The sequence below is a fragment of the Somniosus microcephalus genome, chromosome 1, assembly GCF_052327205.1.
Source record: "Somniosus microcephalus isolate GS21.2 chromosome 1, FLI_Smic_1.0, whole genome shotgun sequence".
In the NCBI taxonomy this organism is placed as follows: domain Eukaryota; kingdom Metazoa; phylum Chordata; class Chondrichthyes; order Squaliformes; family Somniosidae; genus Somniosus; species Somniosus microcephalus.
This window is the reverse complement of record NC_140987.1, coordinates 339,266,443-339,281,131: the sequence shown is the minus strand read 5'-3', so window position 1 is coordinate 339,281,131 and position 14,689 is coordinate 339,266,443. Positions and strand designations below refer to the sequence as shown.

General features: G+C 41.4%; 1 long non-coding RNA gene across 2 annotated transcripts in view; it reads left to right on the top strand.

Annotated features, from left to right (window-relative positions):
• LOC147124930 (uncharacterized) overlaps positions 1–14,689 on the top strand; it is a 126,638-nt gene that overhangs the window by 32,695 nt on the left and 79,254 nt on the right. Inside the window, exon 1 of one of the 2 annotated variants that reach the window (XR_015080686.1) lies at positions 11,421–11,595. The exons of the other annotated variant lie outside the window; for it this stretch is intronic. This is a non-coding gene — a long non-coding RNA (uncharacterized LOC147124930). Of the gene's footprint in view, positions 1–11,420; positions 11,596–14,689 lie in introns of those variants that run through there. 2 annotated transcript variants of the gene reach the window in all.

Below are 14,689 nucleotides of genomic sequence, written 5' to 3'. Positions count from 1 at the left end.
CAGACATTCTCAGTATAACTGGAACAGACAGTCTCAGTGTAACTGGAGCAGACAGTCTCAGTATAACTGGAACAGACAGTCTCAGTATAATTGGAAAAGACAGTCTCAGGACAACTGGAACAGACAGTCTTAGCATAACTGGAACAGACAGACATAGTATAACTGGAGCAGACAGTCTCAGTATAACTGGAACAGAGAGTCTCAGTATAACTGGAAAAGCCAACCTCAGTATAACTGGAACAGACAGTTTCAATATAACATGGACAGACAGTCTCAGTATAACTGGAACAGACAGTCCCAGTATAACTGGAACAGGCAGTCTCAGTATAGGTGGAACAGATATTCTCAGTATAACTGGAGCAGACAGTCTCCCTATAACTGGAAGTGACAGTCTCAGTATAACAGGAACAGACAATCTCAGCATAACTGGAACAGAGAGTCTCAATATAACTGGAACAGACAGTCTCACTATAACTGTAACAGACAGTTTCAGTATAACTGGATCAGACAGTCTCCATATAACTGGAACAGGCAGTCGCAGTTTAACTGTTACAGACAGTCTCAATATAACTGAAACAGACAGTCTCACTAACTGCGAAAGGCAGTCTCAGTATAACTGGAACAGACAGTCTCACTATAACTGGAACAGACAGTCCAAGTATAACTGCAACAGACAGTCTCAGTATAACTGGAACAGACAGTCTCAATATAACTGGATGAGACAGTCTCACTATAACTGGTACAGACAGATTCAGTATAACTGGGACAGACAGTTTCAATGTAACTTGAACAGAGAGTCTCAGTATAAGTGGAACAGACAGTCTCAGTATATCTGGAACAGACAGTCCCAGTACAACTGGAACAGACAGTCTCAGTTTAACTAGAGCAGGCCGTCTCAGTAAAACTGGAGCAGACAGCCTCAGTATAACTGGAACAGACAGTCTAAGTATAACTAGAACAGACAGTGTCAGTATAACAGGCGCAGACAGACTCAGCATAACTGGAACAGACAGACACAGTTTAACTGGAGAAGACAGTCTCAGTATAACGGGAGCAGTCTCTTTATAACTGGAACAGACAGTCTCAGTATAACTGGAACAGACAGTTTCAATATAACTGGAACAGAGAGTCTCAGTATAACTGGTACAGACAGTCGCAATATAACTGGATCAGACAGTCTCACTTTAACTGGAACAGACAGTGTCAGTATTACTGGGACAGACAGTTTCAATATAACTGGAACGGAGAGTCTCAGTATAAGTGGAACAGACAGTCTCAGTATAACTGGAACATACAGTCTCAGTATAATTGGAATGGACTGTCTCAGTATAACTACAGCAGGCAGTCTCAGTAGAACTGGAGCAGACAGTCTCAGTATAACTGGAACAGACATTCTCCGTATAACTGGAACATACAGCCTCAGTATAACTGGTACAGACTATCTCAATATAACTGGATCAGACAGTCTCACTATAACTGGAACAGACAGTTTCAGTATAACTGGGACAGACAGTCTCAGTACAACTGGAGCAGAGAGCCTCAGTATAACTGGAACAGACAGTCTCAGTATAACTGGAACAGACTGTCTCAGTATAACTGGAACAGACTGTCTCAGTATAACTGGAACAGACTGTCTCAGTATAACTAGAACAGGCAGTCTCAGTAGAACTGGAGCAGACAGTCTCAGTATAACTGGAACAGACAATCTCAGTATAACTGGAACAGACAGTCTCAGTGTAACTGGTACAGACTGTCTCAGTATAACTGGAACAGACAGTCCCAGTATCCCTGGAACAGACACTCTCAGTATAGGTGGAACAGATATTCTCAGTATAACTGGAGCAGACAGTCTTAGTATAACTGGAGCAGACAGTCTCAGTATAACTGGAACATACAGCCTCAGTATAACTGGAACAGACAGTGTCAGTATAACTGGAACAGACAGTCTCACTATAAATGGATGTCACAGTCTCAGTGTAACTGGAGCAGACAGTCTCAGTATAACTGCAACGGACAGTCTCAGTATAATTGGAACAGACAGTCTCAGTATAAATGGAACAGACAGTCTTAGCATAACTGGAACAGACAGACATAGTATAACTGGAGCAGACAGTCTCATAATAACTGGAACAGACAGTCTCAATATAACTGGAACAGACAGAATCATTATAATTGCAGAAGACAGTCTCGGTATAACTGGAAAAGACTGTCTCAGTATAACTGGAACAGACTGTCTCAGTATAACTGGAACAGACAATCTCAGTATAACTGGAACACACATTCTCAGTATAACTTGAACAGACAGTCTCAGTGTAACTGGAGCAGACAGTCTCAGTATAAATGGAACAGACAGTCTCAATATAACTGGAACAGACAGTCTCACTATAACTGTAACAGACAGTTTCAGTATAGCTGGACCAGACAGTCTCCATATAACTGGAACAGTCTGTCGCAGGTTAACTGTTACAGACAGTCTCAATATAACTGAAACAGACAGTCTCACTAACTGCAAAAGGCAGTCTCAGTATAACTGGAACAGACAGTCTCACTATAACTGGAACAGACAGTCCAAGTATAACTGCAACAGACAGTCTCAGTACAACTGGAACAGACAGTCTCAATATGACTGGATGAGACAGTCTCACTATAACTGGTACAGACAGATTCAGTATTACTGGGACAGACAGTTTCAATATAACTTGAACAGAGAGTCTCAGTATAAGTAGAACAGACAGTCTCAGTATAACTGGAACAGACAGTCCCAGTACAACTGGAACAGACAGTCTCAGCTTAACTAGAGCAGGCAGTCTCAGTAGAACTGGAGCAGACAGCCTCAGTATAACTGGAAAAGACAGTCTCAGTATAACTAGCACAGACAGTGTCAGTATAACAGGCGCAGACAGACTCAGCATAACTGGAACAGACAGACTCAGTTTAACTGCAGAAGACAGTCTCAGTATAACTGGAGCAGTCTCTGTATAACTGGAACAGACAGTCTCAGTATAACTGGAACAGACAGTTTCAATATAACTGGAACAGAGAGTCTCAGTATAACTGGTACAGACAGTCGCAATATAACTGGATCAGACAGTCTCACTTTAACTGGAACAGACAGTGTCAGTATTACTGTGACAGACAGTTCCAATATAACTGGAACAGAGAGTCTCAGTATAAGTGGAACAGACAGTCTCAGTATAACTGGAACATACAGTCCCAGTATAATTGGAGCAGACTATCTCAGTATAACTAGAGCAGGCAGTCTCAGTAGAACTGGAGCAGACAGCCTCAGTATAACTGGAACAGACATTCTCAGTATAACTGGAGCAGACAGTCTCAGTATAACTGGAACAGACAGTCTCAGTATAACTGGAACAGACATTCTCAGTATAACTGGAACAGACAGTCTCAGTATAACTGGAACAGACAGACTCAGTATAACTGGAGCAGACAGTCTCAATTTAACTGGAACATACAGCCTCAGTATTACTGGTACAGACAGTCTCAATATAACTGGATCAGACAGTCTCACTATAACTGGAACAGACAGTTTCAGTATAACTGGGACAGACAGTCTCAGTCGAACTGGAGCAGACAGCCTCGGTATAACTGGAACAGACAGTCTCAGTATAACTGGAACAGACAGTCTCAGTATAACTGGAATAGACAGTCTCAGTGTAACTGGAGCAGACAGTCTCAATTTAACTGGAACAGACAATCTCAGTATAACTGGAACAGACTGTCTCAGTATAACAGGCGCAGACAGACTCAGTATAACTGGAACAGACAGTTTTGAAGAAGGGTTTCAACCGGAAACGTCAACTCAAATTTCTCTCCACGGATGTTGCCTGACCTGCTGAGTTAAGGCAGTCTCAGTATAACTGGAGCAGTCTCAGTAATACTGGAACAGACAGTGTCCGTATAACTAGAACAGACAGTCTCAGTCTAACTGGAACAGACAGTCTCAGTAAAACTGGAACAGACAGTTTCAGTATAACTGGAACAGACAGACTTAGTGTAAATGGAGCAGACAGTCTCAGTATAACTGGAACAGACAGACTCAGTAGAACTGGAGCAGACAGTCAATATAACTGGAACAGACAGTCTCAGTATAACTGGAACAGACAGTCTCACTGTAACTGGAATAGACATTCTCAGTATAACTGGAACAGACAGTCCTAGTATAAATTGAACAGACAGTCCCAGTATAACTGGTACAGACTGTCTCAATATAACTGGATCAGACAGTCTCACTATAACGGGAACAGACAGTTACAGTATAACTGGGACAGAGAGTCTCAGTAGAACTGGAGCAGACAGCCTCAGTATAACTGGAACAGACAGTTTCAATATAACGGGAACAGACAGTCTCAGTATAACTGGAACAAACAGCCCCAGTATAACTGGAACAGACAGCCTCAGTATAGGTGGAACAGATATTCTCAGTATAACTGGTGCAGACAGTCTCAGTATAACTGGAACATACAGCCTCAGTATAATTGGAACAGACAGTGTCAGTATAACTGGAACAGACAGTTTCACTATAACTGGATGTGACATTCAGTATAATAGGAACAGAAAATCTCAGCATAACTGGAGCAGACAGTCTGAATATAACTGGAGCAGACAGTCTCACCATAAGTGTAACAGACAGTTTCAGTATAATTGGAACGAACAGTCTCCATATAACTGGAACAGGCAGTCACAGTATAACTGGTACAGACAGTCACAATATAACTGAAACAGACAGTCTCACTATAACTGGAACAGACATTCTCAGTATAACTGGAACAGACAGTCTCACTATAACTGGAACAGACAGTCTCAGTATAACTGGAACAGACAGTCTCAGTATAACTGGAACAGACTGTCTCAGTATAACTGGAACAGACAATCTCAGTATAACTGGAACAGACAGTCTCAGTGTAACTGGTACAGACTGTCTCATTATAACTGGAACAGACAGTCCCAGTATAACTGGAACAGACAGTCTCAGTATAGGTGGAACAGATATTCTCAGTATAGCTGGAGCAGACAGTCTTACTATAACTGGAGCAGACAGCCTCAGTATAACTGGAACATACAGCCTCAGTATAATTGGAACAGACAGAGTCAGTATAACTGGAACAGACAGTCTCACTATAAATGGATGTCACAGTCTCAGGATAACAGGTACAGAAAATCTCAGCATAACTGGAACAGACAGTCTCAATATAACTGGAACAGACAGTCTCACTATAACTGTAACAGACAGTTTCAGTATAACTGGAACAGACAGTCTCCATATAACTGGAACAGGCAGTCGCAGTATAACTGGTACAGACAGTCTCAATACAAATGAAACAGACAGTCTCACTATAACTGGAACAGACATTCTCAGTATAACTGGAACAGACAGTCTCACTATAACTGGAACAGACAGTCTCAGTGTAACTGGAGCAGACAGTCTCAGTATAATTGGAACAGACAGTCTCAGTATAAATGGAACAGACAGTCTTAGCATAACTGGAACAGACAGACATAGTATAACTGCAGCAGACAGTCTCATAATAACTGGAACAGACAGTCTCAATATAACTGGAACAGACAGACTCAGTATAACTGCAGAAGACAGTCTCAGTATAACTGGAACAGACTGTCTCAGTATAACTGGAACAGACATTCTCAGTATAACTGGAACAGACAGTCTCAGTGTAACTGGAGCAGACAGTCTCAGTATAACTGGAACAGACAGTCTCAGTATAACTGGAACAGTCAGTCTCAGTATAATTGGACAAGACAGTCTCAGTACAAATGGAACAGACAGTCTTAGCATAACTGGAACAGACAGACATAGTATAACTGGAGCAGACAGTCTCAGTATAACTGGAACAGCCAACCTCGGTATAACTGGAAGAGACAGTTTCAATATAACATGTACAGACAGTCTCAGTATAACTGGAACAGACAGTCCCAGTATAACTGGAACAGACAGTCTCAGTACAGGTGGAACAGATATTCTCAGTATAACTGGAGCAGACAGTCTCCCGATAACGGGAAGTGACAGTCTCAGTATAACAGGAACAGACAATCTCAGCATAACTGGAACAGACAGTCTCAGTATAACTGGAACAGACAGTCTCAATATAACTGGAACAGACAGTCCCAGTACAACTGGAACAGACTGTCTCAGTTTTACTAGAGCAGGCAGTCTCAGTAAAACTGCAGCAGACAGCCTCAGTATAACTGGAACAGACAGTCTAAGTATAACTAGAACAGACAGTGTCAGTATAACAGGCGCAGACAGACTCAGCATAACTGGAACAGACAGACACAGTTTAACTGGAGAAGACAGTCTCAGTATAACGGGAGCAGTCTCTTTATAACTGGAACAGACAGTCTCAGTATAACTGGAACAGACAGTTTCAATATAACTGGAACAGAGAGTCTCAGTATAACTGGTACAGACAGTCGCAATATAACTGGATCAGACAGTCTCACTTTAACTGGAACAGACAGTGTCAGTATTACTGGGACAGACAGTTTCAATATAACTGGAACGGAGAGTCTCAGTATAAGTGGAACAGACAGTCTCAGTATAACTGGAACATACAGTCTCAGTATAATTGGAATGGACTGTCTCAGTATAACTACAGCAGGCAGTCTCAGTAGAACTGGAGCAGACAGTCTCAGTATAACTGGAACAGACATTCTCCGTATAACTGGAACATACAGCCTCAGTATAACTGGTACAGACTATCTCAATATAACTGGATCAGACAGTCTCACTATAACTGGAACAGACAGTTTCAGTATAACTGGGACAGACAGTCTCAGTACAACTGGAGCAGAGAGCCTCAGTATAACTGGAACAGACAGTCTCAGTATAACTGGAACAGACTGTCTCAGTATAACTGGAACAGACTGTCTCAGTATAACTAGAACAGGCAGTCTCAGTAGAACTGGAGCAGACAGTCTCAGTATAACTGGAACAGACAATCTCAGTATAACTGGAACAGACAGTCTCAGTGTAACTGGTACAGACTGTCTCAGTATAACTGGAACAGACAGTCCCAGTATCCCTGGAACAGACACTCTCAGTATAGGTGGAACAGATATTCTCAGTATAACTGGAGCAGACAGTCTGAGTATAACTGGAGCAGACAGTCTCAGTATAACTGGAACATACAGCCTCAGTATAACTGGAACAGACAGTGTCAGTATAACTGGAACAGACAGTCTCACTATAAATGGATGTCACAGTCTCAGTGTAACTGGAGCAGACAGTCTCAGTATAACTGCAACGGACAGTCTCAGTATAATTGGAACAGACAGTCTCAGTATAAATGGAACAGACAGTCTTAGCATAACTGGAACAGACAGACATAGTATAACTGGAGCAGACAGTCTCATAATAACTGGAACAGACAGTCTCAATATGACTGGATGAGACAGTCTCACTATAACTGGTACAGACAGATTCAGTATTACTGGGACAGACAGTTTCAATATAACTTGAACAGAGTCTCAGTATAAGTAGAACAGACAGTCTCAGTATAACTGGAACAGACAGTCCCAGTACAACTGGAACAGACAGTCTCAGCTTAACTAGAGCAGGCAGTCTCAGTAGAACTGGAGCAGACAGCCTCAGTATAACTGGAAAAGACAGTCTCAGTATAACTAGAACAGACAGTGTCAGTATAACAGGCGCAGACAGACTCAGCATAACTGGAACAGACAGACTCAGTTTAACTGCAGAAGACAGTCTCAGTATAACTGGAGCAGTCTCTGTATAACTGGAACAGACAGTCTCAGTATAACTGGAACAGACAGTTTCAATATAACTGGAACAGAGAGTCTCAGTATAACTGGTACAGACAGTCGCAATATAACTGGATCAGACAGTCTCACTTTAACTGAAACAGACAGTGTCAGTATTACTGTGACAGACAGTTCCAATATAACTGGAACAGAGAGTCTCAGTATAAGTGGAACAGACAGTCTCAGTATAACTGGAACATACAGTCCCAGTATAATTGGAGCAGACTATCTCAATATAACTAGAGCAGGCAGTCTCAGTAGAACTGGAGCAGACAGCCTCCGTATAACTGGAACAGACATTCTCAGTATAACTGGAGCAGACAGTCTCAGTATAACTGAAACAGACAGTCTCAGTATAACTGGAACAGACATTCTCAGTATAACTGGAACAGACAGTCTCAGTATAACTGGAACAGACAGTCTCAGTATAACTGGAACAGACAGACTCAGTATAACTGGAGCAGACAGTCTCAATTTAACTGGAACATACAGCCTCAGTATTACTGGTACAGACAGTCTCAATATAACTGGATCAGACAGTCTCACTATAACTGGAACAGACAGTTTCAGTATAACTGGGACAGACAGTCTCAGTCGAACTGGAGCAGACAGCCTCGGTATAACTGGAACAGACAGTCTCAGTATAACTGGAACAGACAGTCTCAGTATAACTGGAATAGACAGTCTCAGTATAACTGGAGCAGACAGTCTCAATTTAACTGGAACAGACAATCTCAGTATAACTGGAACAGACAGTCTCAGTATAACAGGCGCAGACAGACTCAGTATAACTGGAACAGACAGTTTTGGAGAAGGGTTTCAACCGGAAACGTCAACTCAAATTTCTCTCCACGGATGTTGCCTGACCTGCTGATTTAAGGCAGTCTCAGTATAACTGGAGCAGTCTCAGTAATACTGGAACAGACAGTGTCCGTATAACTAGAACAGACAGTCTCAGTCTAACTGGAACAGACAGTCTCAGTAAAACTGGAACAGACAGTCTCAATATAACTGGAGCAGACAGTCTCAGTTTAACTGGAACAGACAGTTTCAGTATAACTGGAACAGACAGACTTAGTGTAAATGGAGCAGACAGTCTCAGTATAACTGGAACAGACAGACTCAGTAGAACTGGAGCAGACAGTCAATATAACTGGAACAGACAATCTCAGTATAACTGGAACAGGCAGTCTCACTGTAACTGGAATAGACATTCTCAGTATAACTGGAACAGACAGTCCTAGTATAAATTGAACAGACAGTCCCAGTATAACTGGTACAGACTGTCTCAATATAACTGGATCAGACAGTCTCACTATAACGGGAACAGACAGTTACAGTATAACTGGGACAGAGTCTCAGTAGAACTGGAGCAGACAGCCTCAGTATAACTGGAACAGACAGTTTCAATATAACGGGAACAGACAGTCTCAGTATAACTGGAACAAACAGCCCCAGTATAACTGGAACAGACAGCCTCAGTATAGGTGGAACAGATATTCTCAGTATAACTGGTGCAGACAGTCTTAGTATAACTGGAGCAGACAGTCTCAGTATAACTGGAACATACAGCCTCAGTATAATTGGAACAGGCAGTGTCAGTATAACTGGAACAGACAGTTTCACTATAACTGGATGTGACAGTCTCAGTATAATAGGAACAGAAAATCTCAGCATAACTGGAGCAGACAGTCTGAATATAACTGGAACAGACAGTCTCACTATAACTGGAACAGACAATTTCAGTATAACTGGGACAGACAGTCTCAGTCGAACTGGAGCAGACAGCCTCAGTATAACTGGAACAGACAGTCTCAGTATAACTGGAACAGACAGTCTCAGTATAATTGGAATAGGCAGTCTCAGTATAACTGGAGCAGACAGTCTCAAATTAACTGGAACAGACATTCTCAGTATAACTGGAACAGACAGTCTCAGTATAACAGGCGCAGACAGACTCAGTATAACTGGAACAGACAGTTTTGAAGAAGGGTTTCAACCGGAAACGTCAACTCAAATTTCTCTCCACGGATGTTGCCTGACCTGCTGAGTTAAGGCAGTCTCAGTATAACTGGAGCAGTCTCAGTATAACTGGAACAGACAGTCTCCGTATAACTAGAACAGACAGTCTCAGTCTCACTGGAACAGACAGTCTCAGTAAAACTGGAACAGACAGTCTCAATATAACTGGAGCAGACAGACTCAGTAGAACTGGAGCAGACAGACAATCTCAGTATAACTGGAACAGACAGTCTCACTGTAACTGGAATAGACATTCTCAGTATAACTGGAACAGACAGTCTCACTGTAACTGGAAAAGACAGTGTCAGTATTACTGGGACAGAAAGTCTCCATATGCTGTAACTGGAAGAGACAGTCTCAGTATAACTGGAAGAGACAGTCCCAGTATAAATTGAACAGACAGTCTCAGTATAACTGGAACAGACTGTCTCAGTATATCTGGAGCAGGCAGTCTCAGTAGAACTGGAACAGACAGTCTCAGTATAACTGGAACAGACAGTCTCAGTATAACTGGAACAGACAGACTCAGTATAACTGGAGCAGACAGTCTCAATTTAACTGGAACAGACAATCTCAGTATAAATGGAACATACAGCCTCAGTATAACTGGTACAGACTGTCTCAATATAACTGGATCAGACAGTCTCACTATAACGGGAACAGACAGTTTCAGTATAACTGGGACAGAGAGTCTCAGTAGAACTGGAGCAGACAGCCTCAATATAACTGGAACAGACAGTCTCAGTATAACTGTTACAGACAGCCTCAGTATAACTGTTACAGACAGTCTCAGTATAACTGGAACAGACAGTTTCAGTATAACGGGAACAGACAGTCTCAGTATAACTGGAACAAACAGTCGCAGTATAACTGGAACAGACAGTCTTAATTTAGGTGGAACAGATATTCTCAGTATAACTGGAGCAGACAGTCTTGGTATAACTGGAGCAGACAGTCTCAGTATAACTGGAACATACAGCCTCAGTATAATGGGAACAGACAGTGTCAGTATAACTGGAACATACAGTTTTACTATAACTGGATGTGACAGTCTCAGTATAACAGGAACAGAAAATCTCAGCATAACTGGAACAGACAGTCTCAATATAACTGGAACAGACAGTCTCACTATAACTGTAACAGACAGTTTCAGTATAACTGGAACAGACAGTCTCCATATAACTTGCTAACAGGCAGTCACAGTATAACTGGTACAGACAGTCTCAATATAACTGAAACAGACAGTCTCACTATAACTGGAACAGACATTCTCAGTATAATTGGCACAGACAGTCTCACTATAACTGGAACAGACAGTCTCAGTATAACTGGAACAGGCAATCTCAGTGTAACTGGAACAGACAGTCTCAGTGTAACTGGTACAGACTGTCTCAGCATAACTGGAACAGACAGTCCCAGTATAACTGGAACAGACAGTCTCAGTATAGGTGTGTGGTGATTATTCCTTGATTAGTAAAAGCATTGTGATTCGTTGTTTGTTAACTGCCTTGGGATATGTGTTGTAATCTCATTGGTAGTTGATGATCACATGATGTGTTGTGGCTACCTTAAATTCAGTCCTTTTCTAGCTTAGTTGGGACTGGATGTGGAAAGATATGCTGCTGATTTTAAAGTTAATAAAGCCTAGCTTTGGAAGGCAAATCTATTCTTTATTTCAATTTATTAACTTTCTGTTAGAATGGAGCGATATCTTCAACCAGAACGATTCAAGGCTGACCCCAATTCTGCTGGAGTGGATGATAAATGGAAACATTGGTATTGTACATTTAAAAACTTTTTGGGCGTGTTTGATCAAGAGGCTCTAAATAAGCTGAATATGCTGATCAACTACATTGACCCGGATGTATATAAAGATATTTTGCACTGTAAAACTTATGAAGAGGCTATTTCTACATTGGAAAAGATTTTTTTTAAACCAAAGAATGAGGTATTTGCACGTCATCTTCTATCTGCCCGTAGGCAGCAAGTGGGAGAATCTTTGGATACTTATTTACAAGCACTTCGGTGCCTTAGTGTTGACTGTAATTATAAGGCTGTGACGGCTGAAGAATATAAGGACGAATCGGTACGGGATGCTTTTATTAATGGATTACTGTCTAGATCAATTCGTCAGCGGTTGTTAGAAAATAAGACTCTGGATCTTAAAAGTGCTTTTGAGCAAGCTTCTACATTGGATGTGGCTCAGAGAAGTTCGGATTCTTATGCTCTTTTTAATCGGCCTGCGACTATGGTTTCGGCAGTTTCGGATGAAAAGGAATTATGTGGACTTGATGGGAGTGGTTTACTAGATTTTGAAACAGTTTCTACTTCGGCGGCCGTTGCCTCTAGGATTCAGAAGTGTTATTTTTGTGGGAATATCCGGCACCCTCGTCTGAAGTGTCCTGCTCGGGAGGCTGTGTGTAGTAAATGCGGCAAGAGAGGTCATTATGCACGTGTGTGCAAATCATCAGGTTCAATTACCTTCCCTTCTCCTGGTGTGGGAGGGTCTTCCTCCACTACCTCTTCTGTGACTATTCAGCCTTTAGATAGGGCGTTTATTGCATCAATTTCTGCTGCATTTGCTCATGGCCTAAACAAAGCTATAGTTACGGCTCAAGTTAATGGGTTGGAAGTGAAGGCCCTTATAGATACGGGCAGTACTGAGAGTTTTATAAGTCTTCAGTTTGCGAAGGAGAAGCATTTGAAAATTTCGCCTGTTACGTATCAGGTGTGTATGGCTCAGACGACCCTTACTTCACAAATAGCTGGTTGTTGCTTTGTGAAAATGGTTCTTCTAGGTAATACGTATACTGATATACGCCTATCTGTTTTGCCTAATCTCTGTGCGGATATTTTGATTGGACATGATGTGCTTCAGTTACACGAGTCTCTTAGTCTTTCATTTGGAGGGACTAAGCCACCTTTATCTATTTGTGGATTAACCTCTTTATTCCTCCATTATCACTTTTTTCCAATTTGATGTCAGATTGTAAGCCAATTGCTACCAAGTCAAGAAGATATAGTAGTCAGGATAGAGAATTTATTAATTCTGAAGTTCAACGTCTCCTATTGGAAGGAATCATTGAACCTAGTTGTTCGCCTTGGCGAGCACAGGTAGTTGTCACGACTAATGAGACACAAGAAACGAATGGTGATAGACTATTCCCAAACTATTAATAGGTATACTCAATTAGACGCGTACCCTTTGCCTAAGATTGATGAGCTTATCAATAAAGTATCTCAGTATAAAGCTTTTAGCGCTATTGATTTAAAGAGTGCTTATCATCAGATTCCTATTGTTAAGAAGGATCAACCATATACGGCCTTTGAGGCTGGTGGAAAGCTGTATCAGTTTTGCCGAATACCATTTGGTGTTACTAATGGTGTTGCTTGTTTTCAACGGGCAATGGATGCTTTTATAAGTGATAACTCCCTCTCTGACACCTTTTCATACTTAGATGACATCACAGTGTGTGGCAAATCAAGGGTGGAGCATGATTCTAATTTAAAAAGATTCCTTCAAGCTGCGGAAAAAGCTGGTTTAACTTTTAACAAAGAGAAATGTATCTTTTCGACTACTGAGGTAAATCTATTGGGGTATATTATTTCGGGAAATAAGATTAAACCAGATCCAGAACGTCTGCGACCATTGATCGATTTACCTTGTCCTACTAATTCTAAGGCTTTGCAACGAGTTGTTGGACTGTTTTCTTATTATTCTAATTGGATTGCAAATTTTTCACAGAAGATCCGGCCTCTTATTCGGGTTACGACATATCCTCTATCATGGGAGGCCAGGACATGTTTTGAGAATTTTAAAAAGGATATTTTAGGAGCAGTTGTGCATTCCATTGATGAGCAGGTTCCCTTTGTGATTGAGATGGATGCTTCGGATTTTGCAATTGGGGCTACCTTGAACCAAAATGGAAGACCTGTGGCCTTTTTCTCACGTACTTTGAATAATAGTGAAAAAAGACATTCCTCAATAGAAAAAGAGGCATACGCAATAGTAGAAGCATTGCGTAAATGGAGACATTATTTATCGGGGCGACATTTCACGTTGGTAACTGATCAAAAATCTGTGTCCTTTATGTTTGATGTTAAACATTTTGGAAAGATTAAAAATGATAAAATAATGAGATGGAGGATTGAGTTGGCATGTTACCATTTTGACATAGTTTATCGTCCGGGGAAGGATAATGTTGCTGCTGATGCACTGTCGAGGGCTTATTGTTCTGTGATTCACGGAGATACGCTTATTAATCTTCACAATGCCTTATGCCATCCTGGGGTTACGAGGATGATACACTTTGTACGCAGTAAGAACTTGCCTTTTTCAGTTGAAGACATCAAGCGGATGACTTCATCATGTTCTATCTGTGCTCGGTGTAAACCGAATTTCTTTAAGCCTCAACGAGCTCATCTTATAAAGGCTACTTCTCCTTTTGAACGTTTGAGTGTTGATTTTAAGGGACCTCTTCCTTCAACTACTCAAAACCGATATATATTTACTGTTGTGGACGAGTTTTCAAGGTTCCCTTTTGCTTTTCCTTGTGCAGATGTATCAGCTGCTACAGTTATTAAATGTTTGACTCAACTTTTTGTCATCTTTGGGATGCCTGCGTATATCCATTCGGATCAGGGAAGTTCTTTTATGTCTTCCCAGTTGAAGAAATACCTTCAGAGTCGGGGAATTTCTACTAGTAGAACTACCCCGTATAATCCCCAGGGTAATGGACAGTATGAACGATACAATGGGGTGATCTGGAAGGCAGTTATGTTGGCGTTGACATCCCGGAACCTTAAGAATACACAGTGGGAAATGGTGCTGCCTGATGCCCTGCATTCCATTAGATCATTGCTTTCAACG